Source organism: Mustela nivalis, assembly GCF_964662115.1.
Source record: "Mustela nivalis genome assembly, chromosome: 16".
Taxonomy (NCBI): Eukaryota; Metazoa; Chordata; class Mammalia; order Carnivora; family Mustelidae; genus Mustela; species Mustela nivalis.
Window position 1 is genome coordinate 63,843,673 of NC_139035.1, and position 20,709 is coordinate 63,864,381.

Below are 20,709 nucleotides of genomic sequence, written 5' to 3' on the forward strand. Positions count from 1 at the left end.
GCATCTGTTGAGTTAGAGGCTGAGGTCATCTACATAGGACACCAGTATAGAGAACCCAGGAGACATAATACTGTTCAAGTCTTTTTGAAGGATTTGCAAAGGTAAACATAGACTCTCAGTATCCAAGGATATTGGAGACCTTGATGTTTAATGGCAAAAAGACACAGATCATCGGGGGGGAATAAGGATAGAAAGGAAAGAGGAAAAACTCCTCACACCCCCGGGGAACGGCAGAGCATGGAGTGACGACCACACAGTGGCTAGATGAGGAAAACGAGGAAAAAAGTCAGCACTGTTGCTCTGACTGCTAGATCCGGAGCATAATGGCAAGCGCATTTGTTTCGCTATTTAACTAAAAGAATTGGAAACTGTCAAGAGCTTTGACATGGAATTCTAATGTCTTACAACAGTTGTAGCAATGATGTTGCAACATGGAGACACTTATTTCCGATTCTGGATGCAAGGGAAATTGAGACATCTTATTTATTTATTTACTAATTTGGTTTAATTTATTTATTTTAAAGTAATCTCTATGCCCAACGTGGGACTCAAACTCATGACCCCAAGATCAAAAGTCAAACGTTCCACTGACTGAGCCAGCTGGGAACCCCTGAGATTCTTTTTTTTTAATTTATTTTAAATCTTATTTTAATATGCGGCATCTGGGTGGCTCAGTTGATTAAACATCTGCCTTCAGCTCAGGTCGTGATCCCAGGGTTGTGGGATGGAACCTTGTTGGGCTTCCCTGCTCAGGCTGGAGCCTGCTTCCCCTTCTCTCTCTGCCTCCGCCCCCACTCTAGTGTGGTCCTTCTTTTACATAAACAGATAAATAACATCTTTTAAAAATCATTTTATTTTTGGGACGCCTGGGTGGCTCAGTTGGTTAAGTGGCTGCCTTCAGCTCATGTCATGATCCCAGCGTCCTGGGATCGAGTCCCACATTGGGCTCCTTGCTTGGCGGGGAGCCTGCTTCTCCCTCTGCCTCTTCCTGCCACTCTGTCTGCCTGTGCTTGCTCTCGCTTCTCTCTCTATGACAAGTAAATAAAAAAAAAAAATCTTTAAAAAAATCGTTTTATTTTTATTTATTTATTGAATGATAATTGACATACAACATAATATTACTTTCAGGTGTACAACGTAGTGACTCAATATTTTTATTATGAAGGGATTGCCTTGAGAGGTTCAGCTACCACTTGTTTTATGTATTTATGTTTTATCTTCTTTTTCATATGTGTGTTAGTTTTGTACAGTAAAGTTTTTTTTTTTAAGATTTTATTTATTTATTTGACAGACAGAGATCACAAGTAGGCAGAGAGGCAGGCAGAGAGAGAGAGAGGGAAGCAGGCTCCCTGCCGAGCAGAGAGCCCGATCAGGACCCCGAGATCATGACCCGAGCCGAAGGCAGCGGCCCAACCCACTGAGCACCCAGAGGCCCCCCCCCCTTTTTAAAAAATATTTATTTGAGAGGGAGGGTAGGAGCGAGCGTGAGCAGAGGTGTGGGGCAGAGGGAGAGGGAGAAGCAGGCTTCCTGCTGAGCAGAGAGCCCGATGTGGGGCTTGATTCCAAGACCCTGGGATCATGACCTGAGCTGAAGGCAGAGGCTTAACTGAGACACCCAGGCACCCCAGGGTTTTCTTTTTAACAATGAAGCATAAACCAATCACTTGGAGAAGCTGGGCTGATGTGAGTTTGTGGGGAGACCTTCCTTCCCTGCTTTTCTCTCTCGGTGCATGCGCATTCCATCAAGTGTTTTGCCTCAAGCACATTCCGAGTTATTTTGACGCGGACTGGCCCCTGGCGATAAGTCTGAGCCCACAAACAGCAGTGCTTTATTAAAAGCCGTTATTTATTCCTCCTTTTACACTCTTACCAACCCTCCCCCTCATCCCAATAATTTCCAGCTTGTCAACACCCACAACCTCAGACTCGGCCCTGCCATGGCGTTTAGGCTGATGTGTGGTGGAAAGAGGCGTTGGCTATGATTGGAACCTCGTAACCCTTCCCTCACTCCCTCAGCCCCTCTACACTGCCAGCGCTGGTTCCCGTCTTCCAGAGCACAAGGAAGTTCAGTGATCAGAGGAGCTGATCTAAAATGCATGAGAGGGGGGTGCCTGGGTGGCTCAGTCTGTGAAGCATCTGTCTTCGGTTTGGGTCATGATCCTGGGGTCCTGGGAGCCAGCCGTGCATCAGGGTCCCTGCTCGGCGGGGAGCCTGCTTCCCCCTCTGCCTGCTTTGCGTGTGCCCGCACTCTCCCTGACAAATAAATAAATTAAATCTTTTTAAAAAAGGCAAAAGGGCCCAAAGTGAAGAAGAGAAAGTTGGTGAGGACCAGCGCTGGGTGTTAAAGGAATCCCACTGACCAGCAGCAGTGGGGCCACTACTCCTTTTGGGTAAGTGAGCAGTTCAGCTCCAAACCCCACCTGACAGCCTGTTTCCAGCGCCATCTCGGGGGCGATGTATCTTAGCCTGGGTCCTCCACAAAGGAAAGCCTGTGGACAAGATTCGCGTGCCAACATGACTGGAGAGGAGCAGATTCTGGGACGTGGGAATGAGGAAAGGAGGGAAGAGAGGTGAGAAATGATTCGAATCTGTGTCACTTGTGGTCGCTCTGCCTACCTCTTTACCCCAGTTCTCTAAGAGGTGTGAGGGCAGAGACTTCCCAGTCTCTGCCCCATGTCCCGTGGTGCATCTCCTGCCTGGGAGAGAGAGCGGCCGAGAACGGTTGAAGTCTGAGGAACAGGGACAACTCTGGGCGGACAGGGGAAGGGGTGTGACCGACGGAAGGGTCAGCAGATAAAGAAAGTGAAAAGCAGAAGAGGAAGGGAAGGGAGGGAGAGGGGCCAAGCTGTGCTGAGGGGAAGGAACATGGAGGAAGGAGAGATGGAGAAGTGACTGAAGAAAAGGGAAGGTGCGCGTCCCAGAAACAAGCCAACCCACCGAGCTCTGTTCACAGTGCAGAATCAGGAGCAAAAAGAAATGACTGCTGTTTTGGGGTGGCTCCGCTGTGATCTCGGGGTTCTGGGATCAAAGCCTGTGTCATGGAGCTTTGCACTCTGCAGGGTCTGCCGGTCCCTCTCCCTCCGCCCCTCCCACATGCGTACATGTCGCTCTCTCTCAAATTGTAAAAATCTTAAAAAAAAAAAAAAAAAAAAGAAGGAAATGATGGCTCTTTTAAGCCACTGAGTCTTGGAGTGGTTTGTTATGTGGCAATAGGTGACTGCCCGGCACTCTATGGTGCAGAGTTCCGGCTTGGTGCTTTCGCAGACCATGTGGATGTTTTAGTGGGATGGCGGGGGTGGTTCCTGTCTTGTAAGGATCTTTGTTGACAGCCGTATGGATGAGGGGTGGAGGGGGCCGGTACTGGACACAGAAGAGGTTTAGAAATTGTCAGGAGACGATTTCAGAAGTGGAGGCCACCAGAGGGCCTTGTTATAGGGCTTGCCAGCACCAGTCCCATTCCAGATGATTAATTTGAAGCAATCAGGGTGGTTCCACCATCCTGGCCAGAGGTTGGTTCGAGAGTGGGCACTTTTTTTTTTTAACAGTAAGCTTTATGCCCAATGTGGGGCTTGTAAGTCACGACCCTGAGAGCAAGAGTCACATGCTCCAGGGACTGAGCCAGCCAGGTGCCCCACGAGGGGGCATCTGACCCATTTCTGGTCAATGAGGCATGAGGAAAAGTGTGCGGGCCTCGGGAAGAAGCTTCCTTACCTCTGTAAGGGAGCCACAGGAGGAGAGGGTCCTTCTGCCCTCTGGACATTTGTTTGACATATAGGTTGTTATGGGTTGAACTGTGTTCTCCCAAATTCGTATGTCAGAGTCCTAACCCTCATACATCTGAATGTGACTATCTGGGGACAGGGTCTGCAGACAGGTGACTGAGCTAACATGAGGCCATTTGAGTGGGTGCTAATCCAATCTGACTGGGGTGCTTGAGAGAAGAGGAAATGTGGACACACAGGGTCATTAGGGATGTGCAGAGGCCACACGAGGCCATGGCGAGGAGGGCGCCATCTGCAAGCCGAGGAGAGAGGCCTCAGGAGAAACGAGACCTGCCGACACCTAGATCACGGACTCCCGGCCCGCAGAACCATGAGAAAGTGCATTTCTGTTGTTTCAGCGCCCCCGCTCTGGGCATTTCAGTAGGGCAGCCCTGGCAAAGTGGTAGGTGGGTGATGTTGGGAACTCTAGCACATGTCTCCCACAGCCAGAGGGTGCAGCCGGGGTGGGGAGAACAGTAGGGCCCTTGAAGACATCATAATGCTGTTGAGTGGATGAAGCCAGCCTCTGGATTTCCCATCTGGTGAGGCGATTTGTTTGCTTTGTGTTTAAGCCACTTTGAGGTGGGATTTCGATTAGTCACAGCTGACAGCATCCTAACTGATCCAGACCGGAGCCAAATTTGTGTCAGAGTGGTGGGGTGTGGGGAAGGTGGGGTGGGGAACGGATTTAGGAGGAAATAGGACGTAATATCAGTGGGACACATTCACGGTTGTGTCTGGATGATAGTGGTCAGAACGGGTGGTGTCCCTAAGATTAGAGCTACCACTTCCCCAGACTCTTAGGTGCCGTCAACTGCACACGTCGATTGTTCCGTGACTATACCACAGAGGAGGGAATGCACAGTGCTCTTAAAGATGTCAAGACATGAAAAAAAATGTGTCTTAGAATTATTAAAAGAAAGGACCAAAGAAGCATAAATTTTCTTTGAAGATTTTCTTCTTGGGGGCTGTCCTATCTTCTTTTTTCAATGTATCTGAGTATTGTGTGTGAATCCGGGAGGTGGGCATGAGGGAAGAAGGCAAGAAGTACTTTGAGCCTACAAAGTGCGCAGCACCTTAGCAAAATAGAGGCAACCTTTTTTTAAGAACTGCAGTACTATCAGTGCTTTAATAACATTATGTGTTTTGTCTGTGGTGTCACTGGGGAGGGACCGCTCGGTTCTCTTGAAGCTGAAGAGGCATGGTGGGGAGGAGGCTAGAGGCATTGGAGGCAGTTTGTGCTGAATTATTCTCCAATGCTGTTTCTTCCCTGGTGCTCATCTCACCAGCTTGTTGCAAAATGAGGACATTAAGGACAAAGTACAGTCTTTTTATGAAGTTAAATTTAATTCAGCTATATGTTTATATTTATTGTGAGATGATTATGTTCTTAATTTTGTTGTTAAAATTTCCTTTTTAAAAAAAATTTTTTTTTGTTTATTCATTTGAGAGAGAGCGAGCAAGCATGAGCAGGGGGGAGGGTCAGAGTGAGAGGGAGAAGCAGACTTCCCACTGAGCAAGGAGTCTGACATGAGGCTTGATCCCAGGACCCCAGGATCATGACCTGGGCTGAAGGCAGTCGCTTAACCAAGTGACCCACCCCGGTACCCCCAAATTTCCTTTTTTAAATAAAATGATAATGATGGTTGCTATTTAATTTAAAACGATGTTTTTACTTTGTTGTTTTTAAAAAAAGACAATTATTTATTTATTTGAGAGAGAGAGAGAGAGAAAGAGAGAATGAGAGAGAGAGTGCACAAGCATGGGGAGGGGCAGAGGGAGAGAGAGAGAGAATCCCAGGCCAACTCCGCTCTGAGCACGCAGTCTAATGTGGGGCTCGATCTCAGACCCTGAGATCACGACCTGAGCTGAAATCAAGGGTCAGATGCCTAGCTGACTGGCCCACCCAGATACCTCGGAATGTTTTTATTTTGTAAGACATAAAAGGGGCACCTGGCGGGCTTATTCAGTAGAGTGTGGGGCTCTTGATCTCGAGGTTTGAGCCCCACATTGGGTGTAGCAATTACTTCAAAATAAAATCTTTAAGGAAAAAAAAAAAAAAAAGAAACACACAACCCCCCCCCCCCCCAAACAATATCAGCTCTTACTGGTCTTTTTTTCATCTGTTTTCTTTGAGGGAAATCCTCAGGTCCAGGAATCCCCTACTGGAGGCTCATGGTCCTGGTCTCTTGGGGCCAGAGAGGATGTCTTTGAGACGCACAGAGGCCTCCTCCTGCTGTGGGCTTGAGCTGTAGGCTTAGTGCTGATTCATGGCCTCTGGTGTTATCTGGCCTGCAGCAGTTAGGGGGTTGGCGGAACCTGGAATGGGTCTAGGCTCTGCCTCTGTGTGGCCCGGAGGAGGCTCTGGAAAGAACTGTGTCTCCTCCCAGCCACTCCCCACTTCAGTGACTTTAGCCTCAGGGTTTCCAGAGGGAGCTGTGTGGTCGTGTTGTGCCCAGGACTGTTCTCTCCACAACGAGAATAACAATGGCATTAAAAATATATATATATTTATATATTTATTTGACAGAGACACAGCAAGAGAGAGAACACAGCAGGGAGAGTGGGAGAGGGAGAAGCAGGCTTCCCAGTGACGTGGGGCTTGATCCCAGGACTCTGGGGTCATGACCTGAGCTGAAGGCAGACGCTTCATGACTGAGCCACCTTGGCGCCCCTAATAAAGGCATTTTCGATTTGTATTTCTCGTCACTGTTATTTTTTAGAGAACTAAAGCATCTTTCTAAATGTCACCTCCCTTGATCTTCACAACATCGTGTGTATTGGCTCCATTTTAGGTGTGAGGAAACTGAGGCTCAGATGTGGTTAGCCACTTGCCCCCCGTGCGGCCTCTCCGTTCTGTCCCACCTCGGCGTCTCTCTTCTCTGCTCCGGGGCTCATCTTTTGTCACTTATTCTTCTCCATGTAATTTTCTGTTAACGTCTCAGCAACTCGTCTGGATGTGAGTTCCTGATTTCCTGGACTGTCCAGTCGCCAGGGCAGGGCCTCGCGGGAGCATCACGGTGTATGGCCGGGGCAGGAAGGAAGCCGGCGCTGGACAAGGCATCAGAGAAGCGGAGTGGCGGCGATGCTGGGAGTCTCAGGGCCTCACCTCACAGGTTCTGCTGCAGAGGTGCGATGGTTTGGGGCTCAGGGCAAGGAGAGGCAGGTTGTTGTGTCAAATATGCAGTAAGACTGAAAGTCTGCGTCTTCTCTGGCTGTGGTCACTACTCCGCCGGAAACACGGGCCTGTTCTTCTCTGTCTCCACCTCTGCCCAGAGGCTGCAAGGAAATCAAACAGGGAAGCCGTGGTGCGCGCGGTGAGTGACGAAGAATTTAAATAGGCAGGGCAGGGGCCCCTGATGGCTCAGCTGATGAAGCATCCGGCTCTTGATCTCAGCTCAGGTCTTGATCTCAGGGTTGTGAGTTCAAGCCCTGCGTGGGGCTCCACGCTGGGTATGGAGCCTGCTTGGAAAAAAAAAAAAAAAAAAAGGCAGGGCAATCAGGTTTTTGTCCTCTGAGAGGACAAAATTGTGGTATAGTTCAGTTTTTTTTTTTTAGATTTTATTTATTTATTTGATAGAGATCACAAGCAGGCAGAGAGGCAGGCAGAGGCAGAGGGAGAAGCAGGCTCCCTGCTGAGCAGAGAGCCCGATGTGGGTCTCAATCCCAGGACCCTGAGATCATGACCCGAGCCAAAGGCAGTGGCTTAACCCACTGAGCCACCCAGGCGCCCCTAGTTCAGTGGTATTAATCATCTTCACAATATTGTGCAACGATGACCACTGTTTATTTCTCAAACCTTTCATCACCCCAAACAGAAACTCTGTGCCTGTGAAGCAATAATTCCACGTTCCTTCCATCCGCCAGCCCGTGGTGTTCTTTGTTCTGTTTGTCTCTAGGAATTTGTCTACCCTAAGTCCTTCACGTAAATGGAATCACACAATATTTACCCTTTTGTGTCTGACTTATTTCACTTAGCATGATGTTTTCAAGACTTGTCCACGTTGTGATGTCTGTCAGAATTTCATTCCTGGACACTGGGGTGGCTCCGTCATTAAGCGTCTGCCTTCAGCTCAGGTCATGATCCCGGGGTCCTGGGATGGAGCCCCGTGTTGGGCTCCCTGCTTGGCAGTTAGCCTGCTTCTCTCTCTGCTGTTCCCCCTGCTGGTGCTCTCTCACTCTCTTTGTCAATTAAGTAAATGAAATCTTAAAGGAAAAGAAGAACTTCGTCCTTGCTTATCCATTGTATGCTATAAAATGTATTTATCCAGTCATTGGATATGGTCATCTCTGTGGGACACTTGGGGTGTTCCCACATTTTGACCGCTGTAAAAAATGCTGCAGTGAATATTGGCATAGACTACCTGAGTCTGTTTTCAATTCTTTTTTTTTTTTTTAATAGAAACTGGGGCATTTCTCCTTCCTTGTGTCCTTCCCTCCCTGTCTCTCTGTCTTCTGTGAACCACTACACAACCCAAGAACTGGAATGTTATTATTAACCTACACCTACCCATGTGTTTCTCTAGATCACTCGACCCCCTCCTTGCTTCTCCCTCAGTAGTAGATGTTGTCTGATTTTGTGTTGATTATTCTATTGTTTAAATTACTTTTTAACAATCACACACAGGCATCCACATCACACATATGCTTAAGTGATACATTGTTTAATTTCAAACTACTATATGAAAATACTATATATTGTCTTTGGAACATCCTTTTTTCCTTTGATATATAAGTATGATTACCCTATGCTGTTACACATTCCTATGTTCATTTCCTTTCTTTTTCTTTTTTTTTTTTTGAAGATTTTATTTATTTATTTCACAGACAGAGATCACAAGTAGGCAGAGAGGCAGGCAGAGAGAGAGGGGGAAGCAAGCTCCCCATCGAGCAGAGAGCCCGATGTAGGGCTCAATCTCAGGACCCTGAGATCATGACCTGAGCCGAAGGCAGAGGCTTTAACCCACTGAGCCACCCAGGCGCCCTCTTTCTTTTTTAAAAGATTTGTTTTCTTTATTTTAGAAAGAGAGAGAGACAGAGAGAGAAAGAGAGAGAGTGTGTGCGAGTGGGGGAAGGGCCAGAGGTACAGGAAAAGGGAGAGAAGCAGACTCCCCGCTGAGCACGGAGCTCACACAGGGCTCTATCTCACCACCCTGAGCATAAATCAAGAGTCAGACGCCCAACCAACTCAGCCACCCAGGCACCCCTCATACATTCATTTTCAATACTACGTATATATATCATTTTATGAATACAGCACATTTTTTCTGCTACCCTATTTTTGAGCATTTGTTTTGTTTCCAGATTTTTTTCCCCAATGAAGAACAATGCTGCTAGGAGCATTGTTGGGTATGTCTCCAGGTACATATGTGCTCACATTTCTTTTTTTTTTTTTTTTTAAAGATTTTATTTATTTAACAGACAGAGATCACAAGTAGGCAGAGAGGCAGGCAGAGAGAGAGGAGGAAGCAGGCTCCCCACTGAGCAGAGAGCCTGACGTGGGGCTCGATCCCAGGATCCTGAGATCATGACCTGAGCCAAAGGCAGAGGCTTAACCCACTGAGCCACCCAGGTGCCCTCCAATTTTTTTCCAAAAAATTGTACCAATTTACACTTTCATCAGCAATATACAACTGTTCAGTTGATCCACATGCTCTTGAATACTTGGTGTCATCAGCCTTCTTTATTTTTGTCAATTATACTCTGAATTTGCATTTCTCCATTCCTAGGGAGGTTGAATATCTTTTCATATGTTTATTGGCCATATGTTTCTCTTTCTCTATGGAGTGCTCGTTTGTATATTCTGCAGAATTTTCTACTGGATTATCCTTTCTTCTTACTGATTAATAAAAATATTTTATATATTAGTATTAATTGACACTAATCCTTTGTTAGTTATATGTGTTGCAAATATATTCTCTCAATGTATTATCTTATACTTTTACTTATTTTTTAAAACTTTTTTTAAAAAGGTTTTATTTATTTATTTGTCAGAGAGAGAGAGAGAGCGCACAAGCAGGTAGAGTGGCACGCAGAGGCAGAGAGAGAAGCAGGCTCCCCGCCAAGCAAGGAGCCTGATGCGGAACTCGATTCCAGGACCTAGGATCATGACCTGAGCTGAAGGCAGCGGCTTAACCCAATGAGCCACTCAGGAGTCCCTACTTTTACTTATTGATGGTATTTGTTGAGGAACAAGAATTCTCAATGATAAAAATTTTTCTGGTCTTTTCTGAGTAGCATAGGATTAGGAAATAAGAAAAGTATGTGGTCTGTATTAGTTTGCTATATTCAGGAGCTTTTGCTGAAAATAGCTACGCTTTACAGTGAAAAATTGTTATTGTCAGAGCACTTCACTCGGGATTTTGATTATTCGAAGAAATGAGGTTGGGTAAAACTGTTGTAATGGCTGTCAAATACATTTATTTGTTTATTTATTCATTATTGTTACTATTACTATTTTTATTATTCTTTTTGGATATGCCAAAGATATTTTTTAAAAAAAGATTTGTGTTTATTTGACAGAAAGAGACACAGTGAGAGAGGGAATACAAGCAGGGGGAGTGGGAGAGAGAGAAGCAGGCTTCCCGCTAAGCAGGGAACCCGATGCAGGGTTTGATCCTAGGACCCTGGGATCATGACCTGAGCCAAAGGCAGACGCTTAACAATGGAGCCACCCAGGTGCCCCGCCAGATGCATTTAACAAATGTTTTTTTTTTTTAATTTTATTTATTTATTTGAGAGAGAGACAGTGAGAGAGAGCATGAGCGAGGAGAAGGTCAGAGAGTGAAGCAGACTCCCCATGGAGCTGGGAGCCCGATGTGGGACTCGATCCTGGGACTCTGGGATCATGACCTGAGCCGAAGGCAGTCGTCCAACCAACTGAGCCACCCAGGCATCCCACCAGATGCATTTAAAGAAAGTTCGAAATCTTGGGAACATAGAGAAGTGGAGAAGGAGAATGAAAGGTTTACTATTTCTCTTGTTCCGTTATCTTGAAATTTCAAAGAAGTGAATAACTGTAGGATCCCACAGCAAATTCCCTAAAGAATGAGAAAAGCAACTCCGCTAGGCAGACTACTCTTCCATCTGTGGCACGGTTTCTCTGCACTATCACTTCTGAGGAGAATTCACTGGCTTTCACTGTAGATAAGACTAAGACCTCAGTGATGGTTGAAATGATAGAAAAACAAGAATTCCATTGGTCTTTCACAAAGCACTGCGCATTGGTCCTGTTATTTCATCAGTAGTATCTAGAAGTTTAGGCTGGCGGGATTCCAAGTGGGGTGGATAGGGTTTAAGTAGTTATGTTATTTTTAAAGATTTTATTTATTTGTTTGAGGGAGAGAGGGAGCAGGAGGGGGAACAGAGGGAGAGGGACAAGCAGTATGGGGGTCAATCCCACGATCGGAGCCGCCAAAATCCAGTGTCAGCCTCTTAACTGACTGAGCCACCCAGGTGCCCCAGTTTTTTTTTTTTTTTTTTTAAGATTTTATTTATTTATTTGACAGAGAGAAATCACAAGTAGATGGAGAGGCAGGCAGAGAGAGAGAGAGGGAAGCAGGCTCTCCGCTGAGCAGGGAGCCCGATGTGGGACTCGATCCCAGGACTCTGAGATCATGACCTGAGCCGAAGGCAGCGGCTCAACCCACTGAGCGCCCAGGTGCCCCAGTTTTAAGTAATTAAGTAATTAAGTAGAAGTTAGTAACTAAAACAAGTGTTACTGTTGTGTATGCAGATACACACACACACAGACACACACACTATGTATGTACAAAAAGTGCTTAAGATACACGAGAAGCATGCCTGTGCTAAACAATGTGCATGCAGAATTGGCAGCTGAGCTGCAGCCAGGAGAACAAGCAAAACTTTAAAGATTCAACAAATTAAGAGCAAAAAGACAAACAGGGCAGGAGGAATCACAGCATTTAGAAAAGAAAAGGATCTGGAAGAGAGAGATAAACTGTTATTTTTGCGACTTGAAAAAGAGATTGGGAATCACATTTCTAGGGTCCAAGACCCCAAAGTTGGCCTTTGATGTCATTCGAAAAGAATTACTAAATTCGAAACACGAGGCAACAAAAGTGTCTGCTAGGGACTTATAAACCTGAAATGATGCTTTAGGAGTTGATCTATTTTCAACAACTAGTGGTGTTTCTAACTGCCTGGACCTGTGCTGGGTTGTGCAGATGGGACGGAAGACAGGAGAGAATCATCAGGGGAGAGTGGGGTGAGGGCAGGTCAAAGCGTGTGATTCCCAAGGCTCCGTCCTAGCCTGCAGAAAGCGCACATGCGCACTAAGCAGCAGTATCCGGGACGCCTCGAAGGGCAGGTCTACCAGAAAGACTCTGAGAGCTTTGCAAGAACAGTTAATGTAGGGAAGTGGGAGCGGCGCGGGGTTGGGGAAGGAAAAGGGGAACTCCGAGGGGAACCCGAAATCCAGTCTGGGCTCTTCAGCTCCCGTGGTGTGTTGGGTGGGTCTGTGGGCATGTGCAGCCCGCATGGAGGGGTAACTGCACGGAGGCACTGATCCGGATTCTACAAGACAGACGAGGACCTGAAACAGAAGACAATGCTCCAGGGTGAAGGTTTGCCACGTTGTCAGTTGTTAAGTTTCGGGTTAGGATACTGACGTGTGATCACACACTCTTGTTTTTAGAGACACTAATGTGACACGACTTGAAGAGTGAGAGGGAACATGGGCTTGAATAAATCACCTTATTGGTAAAGCCTTGATTTTGGGGGCGTCTGCGTGGCTCAGTCTTAAGCGTCTGCCTTTAGCTCAGGTCATGATCCTGGGGTCCTGGATTCGACCTCCACATCCGGCTCCCTGCTCGTCGGGAAGCCTGCTTCGCCCTCTCGCGCTCCCCCTGCTTGTGTTCCCTCTCTCGCTGTCTCTCTGTCAAATAAATGAAATCTTAAAAAAAAAAAAAAAAAAAAAGGCTTTATTTTGATCTTCTATATTATAATTCACAAAATTGGTACAGTTCGCAGACTAGGTGGCAGGGCACCTCGGAGTCATTCTATTTTTGTTTTCTTTTTTGTAAAGCACTCTGATATAGTAATGCATCGAAAAAAAAAATCTCAGCATATAATTTGGTATCATCTGATTCTGATTTACACTACATATGAAAAGATACTAACGAATAAGACAAGTTTATATTTAATTATCTCTCCATCGTATAAAGCAATTCAGTGATGCATTTCTCCTGTGATTTGTGAAGACTTCATTTTTTTTTACGTAGAAACACCTTTTTGAAATTAAAAAAAATTTTTAAAAGATATTATTAATTCATTTGACAGAGAGAGAGCTCACAGGTAGGCAGAGGGGCAGGCAGAGAGAGGGGGAAGCAGGCTCCCCGCTGAGAACTGGATGCGGGGCTTGATCCCAGGACCCTGAGACCAGGACCTGAGCTGGAGGCAGAGGCTTAACCCATTGAGCCACCCAGGCATCCCAATTTTAAAATATTTTAAAAGAGATTTTTATTTATTTGAGAGAGAGAGAGAGAGCACGAGTGGGATTAGAGGCAGAGGAGGAAGCAGACTCCCTGCCGAGCAGGGAGCCTGACATGGGGCTTGATCCTGGGGCCTCCAGGATTGTGACCTGAGCTGAGGGCAGACACTTAACTGACTGAACCACCCAGGTGTTCCAGAAACACCTTAAAAAAAAAAAAAAGATTTTATTTTTAAGTGATCTCTATACCCAGTGCAGGACACAAAATCATGACCCCAAGATCAACAGTCACGTGCTCCATGGACTGAGGCAGCCAGGGGCCCCTGTAGAAACACCTCGTTCTAGTGCAGAGCAGCAGAGGTGGAGCCCCATTTCCTACACCATATTGCTAGTGTCAGGGAGCTGGCCTTCAGTTCTCTGACAGAGCAATTTCTCCATGCGGGAGCCAGAGCAGCAGGTCCTTGTTCCCGAGATGAGCCCTGATATGGATCGTTCTCTTCAGTTCCTGGGTCCTTGACGCAGATGGGGCTCCAGCAGGTCATTTGCTGTCCTGTGTATTGCTTTTAAAAGTCTGGATCTTCTCGGTGGGAATATTGCCTTCCTCCAATTTTGCCTGAACCCGAATGTCATCACACCCAACAAATAAACAGTAACTGGCTGGTTTTCTTCTGGCAAAGTGGAGGCCCAAAGAAGATAAACGTACACAGAAGGAGAAGCAGTGCTCTAGCCTTTGTGAGAAAGACGGAGAGAGAAAGGCCCAGAATAATGGCTGTACTTGTCCAAAACTCAGCCATGGCTTCAGAAGCACAGACAGTGCTCACTCAGGTGGTTGGGAAATAAAGATCGTGAGTTCTCATTTAGTGACGACTGCTTTCTTTCTTCTTCTGCAGTTTCAGATAAGAGTGTTTCCTGTTTTCCTGGGGTCCTAGAGTAGAACTTCCCCTTTCACTAGCTGCTCACTGGTGGTCTTTGAACACCCTTTCCAGTCTCCCCGACATGCTCCCGATGGCTGTGCAGCCTGGGAAGGAAGTCCCCAGATGGCCCAGACTCCTGCTGATCAAAGACAGAGACATTTCTTCATTACTCATAGGTTAGGGAGCCTGAGGCATTGATTCATGGTCTGTTGGTCACCCCCTAGACCTGGAGCACCTAAGTGTCAACTGGGAGTGTTTACTGCTCTGTCTCTCTCTCTCCCTTTTTTTTTTTTTAGAGGGTTGGGGAGGGGCAGCAGGATGGGGAGAGAGAGAATTTTTTTTTTTTAAAGATTTTATTTATTTATTTGACAGAGAGAGAGAGTACAAGCAAGCAGAGAAGCAGGCAGAGAGAGAGGAGGAAGCAGGCTCCCTGCTGAGCAGATAGCTCGATGCGGGGCTCGATCCCAGGATCCTAGGACCATGACCTGAGCTGAAGGCAGAGGCTTTAACCCACTGAGCCACCCAGGCGCCCTGAGAGAGAGAATTTCAAGCAGACTCCACACTCAACATGGGCTTGATTTCACAACCATGAACCAAAACCAAGAGTCAGCTGAGCCACCCAGGTGCCCACCTGCTGTCTCCTTGTTGTCCCTAGGACAACATTTTGTATTTTGTATCTCAGCTTGGCATCTCTTCTAATTCATGGATCTGGGTCCTCACAAAGCAAGCCTAGAGTCCATCTCAGCTGCCATCACTGGCTCTGGGATTCACTCTTACATTTCCCCAACAGGTTCCAAGGATTTTTCTCTAGTTCTGGTGGAGACTCTCACCAAGCCTGGAAGACGGGACTTCTAGCAGGGGGAGTCATTACTCCTGATCTTGGAGACCACAGGCCCATTGCATTTAGGAAGACTTGCCAGAAACCTGCAAGATAATGACTGACTCGCTTCAGGCCTCCGGCTTCCATTTTCTCCTTTCTTTCCCCTGCTTCTCCCAGCAAAAGGATATAAAAGTTGCTCTTATGTTCCAGCAGTTCCCTTGATGTGGTCAGTTGTGCTCAGGCTTTCAGCTCAGTCCCAGTTCTACCTGTAACTTGGTTTTCTTTTTCCTTTTTTTTTTTTAAATAAAGATTTTATTTATTTATTTGACAGAGAGAGAGCACAGGAGAGCACAGGCAGGCAGAGGGGCAGAGGAAGAGGGAGAAGCTGACTCCTTGCTGAGCAGGGATCCTGATGCAGGGCTCAATCCCAGGACCCCGAGATCATGACCTGAGCCAAAGGGAGTCGCTTAACTGACTGAGCCACCCAGGTGCCCTTATCTCATTATTTTTTAAAGTAGACTTCATGCCCAAGGTGGGGCTCGAACTCATTACACTGAGACAAAGAGTCGCATGGTCTACTGACTGAGCCAGCCAAGTGCGCCAGGCTCAAATTTTTTCTCTTACACTGCAGCCCTTAAGCTTTTGTACTCTTCCTTGGCCTCATCATCACCTACCACTGCACCCCACAAGTAGTGACTGTAATACTTTTTGTGACTGAGGCTGTACCATTACATACATCCTTCAGACTTCTCAGGATAACAGCTGCGAGGACAACCTTCTCAGGAGTAAGGGGAATGCCGGACTCCAAAACTCTGACAGGTGAAAGCAAAGATCAATGTCCAGAGCTGGATTAGCACATTTCACTTTTTCTAAAGAACAAGAAAAAGCAGACTGTGTCGTGAGATGAGCCCTGGACTAGGAACACTGGTTAATACGTGTCAATGGGTAGGGATATTTAAAAAAAATTTTTTTTAAAGATTTTACTTATTTATTTGACAGAGAGAGATCACAAGTAGGCAGAGAGGCAGGCAGAGAGAGAGAAGAGGAAGCAGGCTCTCTGCTGAGCAGAGAGCCCGATGTGGGACTTGATCTCAGGACCCTGAGATCATGATCTGAGCTGAAGGCAGCAGCTTAACCCACTGAGCCACCCAGGCGCCCCGGATATTTTAAAATTTAATGGAATTCTAAAATGAAAAATTATTATTAAAAAATAAAAATGGATTACTATTTCTAAAAACAGTTACAGTAATTCACTTGGATAATATATTTAGATCATAAAGTTTTGCTTTCTTAAAACCAGCCAATAGACAGATTAATCACAATGAATGTTTGGTCATTGATTGTGATGGTGAATTTTTTATGTCAGTCTGATTGGACCACAGGGTACACAGATATTTAGTTAAACATTATTCTGGATGTTTCTATGAAAGAATTTTAGATGAGATTAACATTTAAAGATTTATTTATTTATTTTAGAGAGGAGAGGGGTATAGGGAGAGGAAGAGAAGCCGATTCCTCACTAAGCATATAGCCTGAGGTAGGGCTTGATTCCATATCCTTGATATCATGACCTGAGCTGAAATCAAGAATCAGATGCTTGGGGTTCCTGGGTGATCTACTTTTGGCTCAAGCCATGATCGCAGAGTCCCTGCTCTGCCTGCCACTCCACCTGCTTGTGCTCTCATTCTCTCTCTGTCAAATAAATAAATAAAATCTTTTTTAAAAAGTCAGATGCTTAACCAACTGAGCTACCTGGACACTGTATGAATTTAACACTTAAATGGTTGGCTGAGTAAAGCAGATTGCCCTCCCCAATGTAGGTGGGCCCTATCTGATCAGTCGAAGGCCTGAATAGAACAAAAGTCTTCCCCTCCTACAAGTAAGAGATAATTCTCCTGCTTGATGGCCTTTGAACTGGGACATGGGCTCTGCAGATTTCGGACTTGCCAGCCTCCATAATTGCATGAACCAATTCTTTATAAATAAATCTCTACCTCCATCTTTATCTCTATCTCTGCATTTGTGTCTACATGTCTCCTAGTTACTCTGTATCTCTGGAAAACTCTAAAGTACTGGTCTTATGTTATGTAGTTGAAAATGTGGAAACTTGGAGAACTGATATTTTCAGTCATCATACACATAATATAGCCATTGTAAAATACGTAAGAATAAAAAGTCAGTCACACTCTCACTCAATCCTCCTTAAAATTCTGTTTCTTTATCAAAAGATTGTTATGATTGTTTTCCCTTGGGCATATTTCTCTGATTTACAACTATTCAGAGAACATAAATTCACACACTTAGTTCTGTCCACCTAAACAGAATTATATTATGCACATTGCCTTGTGAATGTCTTAGACTTTTTTTTTTTTTAAAGACTTAATTAATTTATTTGACAGAGAGAGACACAGGGATAGAGGGAACACAAGCAGGGGCAGAAAGAAAGGGAGAAGTAGGCTTCCCACCGAGCAGAGAGCCCCATGTGGAGTTTGATTCTAGGACCCTGAGATCATGACCTGGGCTGAAGGCAGCGGCTTAACCGACAGCCATCCAGGTGCTCTTGTCTTAGACAAATGTAAATATACATTTGTCTTATTCTTTTTATTTTATTTTAAAAAGGTGAAATCCTTATTTATTTGAGAGAGAGCAAGAGAGAGTGAGCACAAGCGGGGTGGGGGTGAGGGAGAGAATCTAAAGCAGACTCCCTGCTGAACGTGGAGGCCGATGTGGGGCTGGATCTCATGACCCTGAGATCATGACTTGAGCCAAAATCAAGAGTTGGATGCTTAACTGACTGAGCCACCCAGGCGCCCCCATCTTACTCTTTTTAAAGGTTTCTTAATATACTGTAGTATAGAATCAATACACCATTTTCCCCCAACTCTTTGCTACTAATTAACAGTTTGGCTATTTCTAGTTTTTTACCGAACATTGCTGTAAGGAAGAATCTTACCTATCTTTGGGCATTTGTGAAAGTGTTTTTGGTGCATGAGAGTATTTCTGTTGGATAAATTCAAAGAGGGGACCTGCTAGGTCAAAGGGTGTGAGTAATCATGTGTTAATGATTATTGGGGTGGCTGGATGGCTCATTTGGTTAAGCGTCTGCCTTCAGCTTGGGTCATGATCCCAGGGTCCTAGGACTGAGTTCCGCGGGAGCCTGCTTCTCCCTCTGCCTATCACATTCCCCACCTCATGCTCTCTCCCTCCCTCCCTCTCTCTTTCTCAAACAACTAAATTAAATAATAATAAAAAAAGAATCATTTAAAAAATTGTTGTTTAAGTGCCTTCTAATGAATTATCAGAACGAAAGGTGGTCCTAGGGACTCCAAACTTATAGTGGGTGGTCTGGGGGACTCGTGAACTTTAATTGGGCTATACTAGAATAACTTAGACTCAGTGAAAAATGATGGAAGTATGATTCGAGAAAAGGAAGGATGAAAGGGTGGGGGTTGGTGAACATTTAATTCCTGGATGGCCACTGACTTTTCAATGTCCCCGACTTACAGAGACCTGGAGATTATGCAGGGAATGTGGGGCTATGGGAGTCTCTGAATTTATGTGGCCTATGTAGGGTCTTGGGTGTTCATGCTAAAGTGGCTGAATTACACAGAGGGACCCTCTGTACAAGGACCCTGCAGGGCAGGATATAAATCCCAGGGAGGCAGGATCATCACGCTTTAGCTCACCAGAGTATCTCATGATATGCTTTCTTTAGGAAGTCATTCATTCTTTCAGCACTCAATACTCTGTGACCAACTACTAAGCACCAGACACCAGGCCAGGTTCTGGAAACACTAACGAGAGCACAGACTTCAGGATGAAGCGGTCAGGGGCGGGCAGGGCAATGTGTAGACTGTAACTGAGCTCAAGAGGTTCACTGCTTGGGGTGCATGAAATAGAATACAACCCAAGGAAATGTTGAAAGCGAAGAACTTTTCATTACTTATTATAAGTAAGGAGACAGGGAAATAGCTCTCAACGTGCTGTCTCCCATGGGGTTAGTACAGGATGCTTTCACTTAGTGTATTAGGAGACAGGAGCTCATTCAGTGTGTTAGGAGACAGGAATGGGGATCTTACAAAAGCAGGCTGTTCAATTGCATAAGCTTAGCATGTCAGCATTCTGGTGCATACATCATACGTTCAAAAAGTGGCAGAAAACCACCTGTAGGAGGAGATGTTAGTATTCTAATGAGCTACAGTTAACTTCAGGACAACTCAGGGGGCTTCTGCAAAGGTCCTCAGCTCCAATCCAAGTCAATGACTCACATAAGGGGCTATCAGGGAGGACACATCTAGCAAGGGGCTCTCAAATGAAACATCTAGTTGGCTATCTCTTTGGCTAGAACTGTTGGTTCTGCAAAACGAAACACATTCCTTCCTTGCTTTTGTCCCTTCCCCTCCTCCCTTTTGCTGATAGCTTTCAGCTCTTATTTGAGTAACTTCCCGTTGCATTCTAGCTAACAAGACCACAAGACAGAATGATATGTCTGCTCCCAGTTCAGCGTCCAGGGAATGGTAGGTATCCCTGCGACGCGTGGAGAAAGGATAGAGCCGGTGTTGCGGTCAGGATCAGTGAAGCAGATTAACAAATGTTTATGCTTTGAACTGTTGGAGTTCGTCCTCGATCTGTCGTAGCAGGAGATGTACCTTACTTACATGGTGCATTATGTCATAAGCGGTACTTCTCAAAGTCAAGGGCATGGCCAGATAGGCTCTGAGGAAGCTCTGCAGGGGTGAGGGACTGCCCCTTGGCAGAGCGGAATAACCATGGAGCCAGTGGGAATAAGTGATGCAGGACTTAAAATAAAAATAAAATGAAAAGAAGGAAAAGAGGGGCCCCTGGGTTGCTCCGTTGCTCAAACATCAAAGTCTTGATTTTGGCTCAGGTCATGTTTTCAGGGTCATGAGAGCTAGACTCCCTGCTCAGCCGGGAGTCGTTTGGAGATTTTCTTTCTCCTCCCTCTGCCCCTATCCCCACTTGCTCTCTCTCTCTCTCAATCAATCAATCAATCTTAAAAAAAAAAAAAAAGAAAAAGAAAAGAAAACGGCACTTACTTGTGTCCAGAATTCTTTTTCGTGCGCACTTTCAGCTACAGTTATTGATTTGAGGAATCAAATCACAAGTTATTGATTGTGAGAAACACAAGCCAAGGACTGACCCCACAGGCTCAGAAAGCAACTTGGCCAGGGTCATGCAGGTTGTTAAGTCGCTGAACTGTCCCTCTAGTCTCCAAATCTGTGCTCTGTCCAGAGCACCCTGCTTTCTTCACTGGTAGCGGAGGCTGCCGTCAGCCTCCCGTGAACCCAGCCTCGGATGGGGTCATTGGAAATGGATCAAAGGATGGGAAAAAAGAAGAAGGGCTGACCGGAAGGGAACTGAAAGTATTTGCAGCTGAGGGGAAAGCAGAAGAAAGAAAAAAAATCAAGGAGCCCTGGAGTATGGCCTTAAAGCAAATGCTTTCTGGGAAGATGGGGAGCCCCTACCTCTCCCCCTCTGTGGGGGCCTAAGAAGGGTCAAAGCTTCCTGGCCTTCGTGGAGTGCAGAACCGAAGTGTGCACAGGGGAGGACAGCAAAGATGAGTTCGGTTGCTGTCTGGGTGAGAGAAGGCAAGAGAAGGAAGAGAGAAGCACCGTGGGAAAGTGGAAGAGGAAAGGAGGGAAAGTAGAAGCACAGACAGGAGATGAGCGAAAGCAAATCCATGTAAAGACATTTCAGGTTGCAGGTGCGTAAACCTGGCTATCCACTCACACAGCCTCCCCG

The 20,709-nt window shown here is 45.9% G+C and overlaps 1 protein-coding gene and 1 long non-coding RNA gene across 2 annotated transcripts in view; one reads left to right on the forward strand and one right to left on the reverse strand.

The window, feature by feature from the left end:
• Positions 1 to 5,644: 5,644 nt before the first annotated feature.
• Positions 5,645 to 20,245, reverse strand: LOC309850413. The gene is made up of 2 exons (XR_014304226.1): positions 20,004 to 20,245; positions 5,645 to 7,223 (listed from the first exon to the last, which is right to left on the reverse strand). It is a non-coding gene; the product is annotated as an uncharacterized lncRNA (long non-coding RNA).
• Positions 20,151 to 20,709, forward strand: part of CD244 (CD244 molecule) — a 29,054-nt gene continuing 28,495 nt past the window's right edge. Inside the window, exon 1 of the mRNA XM_082704310.1 lies at positions 20,151 to 20,671. The gene's annotated coding sequence lies outside the window, so the exon portion shown is untranslated. The remainder of the gene's footprint in view (positions 20,672 to 20,709) is intronic.